This window comes from Coregonus clupeaformis, chromosome 1 (genome assembly GCF_020615455.1).
Source record: "Coregonus clupeaformis isolate EN_2021a chromosome 1, ASM2061545v1, whole genome shotgun sequence".
NCBI lineage: Eukaryota > Metazoa > Chordata > Actinopteri > Salmoniformes > Salmonidae > Coregonus > Coregonus clupeaformis.
Genome location: NC_059192.1, coordinates 40,351,057 through 40,357,056, shown reverse-complemented (window position 1 = coordinate 40,357,056; position 6,000 = coordinate 40,351,057).

Genomic DNA, 6,000 nt, shown 5'->3' with positions numbered 1-6,000 from the left:
CTTGATTCAAACCCAGCTGCGATCTGATTCCTAGCTTTGAATTCTTCTGGAACCCCTCGAGGTACTCCTATCCCATCAATATATATCCTTTCATCAAAGGATCCCGGGAGGAGGTCCCACTTTCTACGTGACAACTCACCAGTCTCTGACACATTTGATTGTTTGCGTATGTAGGTGAGTTCACAATCTGTTATCACCACACAACCATCAGATGTCAGCACGGGCCTGGTTTTGGTTCCTAAAATCCTCTGGCTGCAACAAAGAGGAGAGATTAGTCATGGTCTCTTTATTTGTGATATTCTCTGTGTGGGAGCATGAGCTAAGATGCCCTACCCTGTATCCTTTCTTACTAGTCCTAGAAAAACAATTAGAATCCCCTGAGACTTCAAACGGAGGCAACCTAGGTCGGGGTGACTTTGTTATCGGGGGATACAGATAGTGCAAGTTACTACAAGACTCTTTCACCACATTCCCAGGTGGCTTGCATGGAGGATAAACCTGACAGAGAGTCAAAGCCTGTCAAGGGGAACAGAGTAGTTGTTAACCTTGGTTTGGCTGTCCCACAGGCATAACAGTCCTCTTTAGACATAGTTATTGCCGTATACTGAACCCATTCCAACCCCAGGTTAAGATTTCTACACCCCGTCTCCACCTGTCCTACTATCTTCAGGTCTATAGTTTGCACTATCTTCACCACAGCCCCGGTCTTACTACCTCCCTCAGAGAGGTTTACTCTATAGGGTGCCCCAGTTGAAGAGGATATCTCACTTGTCAGGTCTGTAACCTGTTTTAGCGTAATTCAGACTTTCAGACAGTACCTACCCTTATATGGGTCGCACTGCCATTTCTGGTAATTCCCTACTTTCACAATACTACACCTGTCCCTAAACTGTGTATGGAGATTGACATATCCCCCCGCTTGGTATGAGCAACTACATAGTCCCAGGATGTACATGGTGACATACATATGGTGATGTCCTTCCCTAAAGTCCCTAGTACTTCCCCTTTCCCTACGTCTAGCTGTCTCCTATGCCTTCGTAGACTGTGCTCAGGTATTATTTTATCAACTTGTGTTAGGTTAACTACTACTTCTGGCTGATCAGGAGGGTTTGAGTGTGTTAGGAATATGGCCCCCACAATCAGACAGCTACCTACCGTCGGGAGACCTGTGAATCCCCACCCTCGCCCTGAGAACATGTCAGACGCCAGAGGCCAACCCATTGCTTTACCTTCTATCGAACTCACACAGGGATGATCAGACAGGGTAAGGGAATCTTCATTAAGGAGCCAACCCCCGAGCCCTAGTGGTGATCGGTTCTTTCTCCTAACTCTGTGTTTGTTCGTCAGGTGTAACTGGGTTTACCTTTTTGCAGTGTTTTGCAGTGTGTGACATGCACCCAGGTGGATCTAATAGGACTTGATAGGGCCCTTCCCAACAGGCCTGCTTCCAGTTTTTCTTATTTTAGGGACTGGATCCACACCCAGTCTCCTGGTTAGATAGAGTGGGTCACCTTCTCCTTTAGTTCACCTGTGGGGCACAAAACCTCTGACATACGGGTGTGGTTAATAAACTATCTTCACATATACATGTTCAGCTCTCAATTTCTGTTCTTGTTTTTTTTTTTATTTTTTTAGTTAAGTATTTTGTCCTCTCCTTCGTATATATTTATTATTTAATCCTACCACTCCCCTTTTGACACATGATTTGCCCATGTGTCAATATTACCACCTACCTAAACAATCACTTAGGTAATATTGGTAATTCATTATCCAATTGCCATCCCTCCACTCTCTCTTCTGTTATTTAATGGTTCAAATCATATATATTATTACCAAATTATAATCTTCTTCACACTTTTTCATAAATGTTAGTTATCTCAAGTGTTCATTAAGTCCTCATGACATTCATTCTCATAAGAAATCATATATACCCCAAACTCAGCCAAAACCTAAAAAACTCCATAATATTCACTGTGTGTGCTCCTCTAAGACCTATCACCCTTGACCTGCTGAAAACCCCAAAAAATTGAAACGACAAGGCTTTATAAACATCATACTAGGTGTGTTGTTTTTTGTTTGAAAAACCCAATTTGAAAAACAACAACCACAAATAGCCAGGCCTCACTTAATTTGGTAGCTCACTTTTATGACCTAAATACTGCCTAACTGAGATGAGCTAATCTCTTTCTCCTGGTTATAATCTAAAGATGGTAGTACACACAAAACATGATACAGATATCCCCAGTCTTAACCCATCAATAACTGTTTGTATCAATCTAATTCCTCATAACTAATCCATAAAACCACTCAAAATTCCCTGAGTATACAATGATTATTTAATTGATTACCCTAACTCTGCTACATGTGATCTCATCTGAAATTATCCATTATCAATTATTTGTTCAACCCCCTAGGAAAATCTGTCTCCCCTTCTATTGTTCCTGTCACCCCTGTAAATGTCATATTTGAGTTTTTAGCCAATACAATCACGGTTACATCAAATGTTCCCTCAGTTAATGGTATTTTCTCCCTAATATAACTTCCCTAAATGAGATTTAATCCCCTGCCTTTACTGTCCTTCTATCATTACTGGATCAATGATAATAACTGTAATAACTATCAATAATAATTGTAATAACTATTTCACATTAAATTGTGCCTTTTTTCTGATAATGTTATAATTGTAGCCTATTCCATCACTTTAGTTTAAAATATAAGTTTATGTAACAAATCCATAACCCACCACAGGCTGGCGCTATTCCCCCAGCACAACAGCCAATGCCACTTGCATCCCCGTAACCAAAATAAATTATCGTTCTAAAATGTACCAACAATTTATATTTTCCCGGCTAACCCATTTCAGTTCGCTATTCAATTTCTTTAACTGTTCTCTCTGATTAGGCCCTAATTAATAAAACAAATTACATTTACATTTAAGTCATTTAGCAGACGCTCTTATCCAGAGCGACTTACAGTTAGTGAATATATATTGGCCCCCCGTGGGAATCGAACCCACAACCCTGGCGTTGCAAACGCCATGCTCTATCAACTGAGCTACATCCCTGCCGGCCATTCCCTCCCCTACCCTAGACGACGCTGGGCCAATTGTGCGCCGCCCATGAGTCTCCCGGTCGCGGCCGGCTGCGACAGAGCCTGGATTCGAACCAGGATCTCTAGTGGCACAGTTAGCACTGCGATGCAGTGCCTTAGACCACTGTGCCACTCAGGAGACTAATACTTGCTATCGTTGATAAGCATACATTTAATGATGTTCCTAACATTTGAACTCTCTCTCACCCCTCCTCTAGCTCCTTCGGGGAAAGCGCATGGGGACCTTGTAACATATTTTCATAGACCTTTCTAGAATACTTCTACTTAAGCTATCTAATTCAAACGTTCACATTTCTCAATCCACATAGTAATCTAGGTATATAGCCCCACTGCGAAAGCTTTACTCACTGTCCCTACCTGTTTTCGAACCAGGAACCATCTACATACATCGCCAGGCACTCCACACCATCTGCAATGCTCTCAAAGTAACTACTTCCAGTTCATAGAGCAAGTGACGTCACCAAATGAAAATCGCACTAGCTTTCACCTCAGCAAAAAACTCTCTCTCCCTTCACCCATTCCCTATTGAATAAGTGAGTTTTTCTATTTAACCCCAAAACACGCTACAAATAGTCCATTCAACGTTACCAAACTAAATACTCAGTAGCATCCGGTCACCACCCACACCAGCTGTTGAATTCACTCATACACACAGACTTCGCCTCATGCCACCGAAATGCCAAATAAACCATAATAGTTCAATGGAGCCCCCTATTGGCTCTCCACTATTGATACATTACTTCCATAACCACATTAGTTATGGTCCGATTACCCATTAAACCTTATCACATGATCAAACAACGGCACAACCTTAAACTCATATGGTGCGGCAGGCAGCTTAGTGACCAATAGCGCCGCGCCAACAACCGAGAGGTCGCCGGTTCCAATCCCCGAGCCGACCAGGCGAAAAATCTGCCGATGTGCCCTCGAGCAAGTCACTCAACCCCAATCGCTCCTGCAAGTCGCTCTGGACAAGAGCGTCTGCCAAATTACCAAAAATGCAAATGTAAATATTCTCTACTTTCTCACCCATGATGCACGTCTACGTTCGGGTGAGCAAGCCCATACATATTTATCGTTATAAATTTATAGGTACCTCTCAAACAATCACCCCGTGATGTTCCCAGCCAACTCCCAGTCTTTCCTGGCTCCAAAAGCCACACTTTTGCTCTCTCCAGCCCCTCCCCTCGCAACTCTCTCTTCAGTGTTCAGTGGGAGTAGGCTCTTTTGAAGAGCTGTTTTTCGTTTTAGTGTTCCCAATATTCTGCCGTTATTTAAAGTACTTTAGTCTATTTATTTAAATCAAATCATTCCCACCTAATTAGTTAAAGTTGGTGCATATTTATATTTCAACGATAAACCGAATTATTTCAGTCTAATTGTTTAACCAGTATTTTGCAGGGTCAAACATCAAACGTTACATCAAATAATCAACCAAAAAGCCTCAACCCAAGCACCTAAAACCAGTATTATGCTATGTCAAACATCAAACATTGAATCAAATAATAAACCGAATTGCTTCAACACAACTATTCAAAACCAGTGTTATGCTATGTCAAACATCAAACATCACAGTTCAATCATATCAGCTCAAACGTTTCAGTTCAGTCACACTAGCCATTCATCACTTTACATTTTATGTTTTCGATTGTCACTGACGGGTTATACGGTTTGAGTAACCACAAACCCAACAGTTATTCACAAATTATACAGTTTGGACAGCCACAGACGTCTTTTAATTCCCAATTAGTTTTCTATCAAGGTATACAGGTTTATCATTCACACTCTCATGCATACGACAACACTCTGATCTTAGCCGTACCTAGCCTTTGCTGATACGTGTCAATAGCGTCGCACTGCCTAACTATTTAAAGTACCTCCTATGGGTGTCTTTTGTTAACGTTTGCACAATTTAAACTTTATTTCCTAATTGTAATTCTCATTATTTACTGTTTTAAAATATTATTTGTATTCACAGCCAAAAATGGTACACAGTTATTACACAGTTAAATGTAGTATACAGTTATCACACAGCAAAAATAGTACACAGTTATCGCACTCACTCACAATACACAGTCATAATCCTATCACACAGTCAAATATGTCACACAGTCAAATATGTCACACAGTCATAAATGACACACTTACACTCGACACACAATCTATTTGGGCACACAGCCTCCTCTGTTTGGACACACAGCCTCCTCTATTTGGGCACACAGCCTCCTCTATTTGGGCACACAGACTCCTCTATTTGGGCACACAGCCTCCTCTATTTGGGCACACAGCCTCCTCTATTTGGCACACAGCCTCTTCTATGGGCACACAGCCGCTTCTATTGGGCACACAGCCTCTTCTATGGGCACACAGCCGCTTCTATTGGGCACACAGCCTCCTCTATGGGCACAAAGCCGCTTCTATTGGGCACACAGCCTCTTCTATGGGCACACAGCCGCGTCTATGGGCACACAGCCGCTTCTATTGGGCACACAGCCTCTTCTATGGGCACACAGCCGCTTCTATTTCCCATGGGTTTAACCATCAGAATTATCAAACATTTGCATGGTATCTTATAAAATTGAATTAGTATTCTATAATCGTTATTTATAGCGTAATAGAGTTCACTTACATCAAACAGGTGCTTCACAAAATTAATTTGGATAAAGCCAATGTGCAGAACTTTAGTTACATAACAATAGGTGTCTGCTTACCTGTTTTAGAAGCCCGGGCACTTTGTGAAACACACCGTTCGGCGACAGCGATGTCCAATAGGCTGGATGAATTCCAGCGAAGTTCCGCTACCAGATCACAGTCGGAGGTCACCAATTGTTAGAAATTGCGTAATTCAAATCTGGTATTGGAATGAGAGAAAACATAATCAAGAGATAT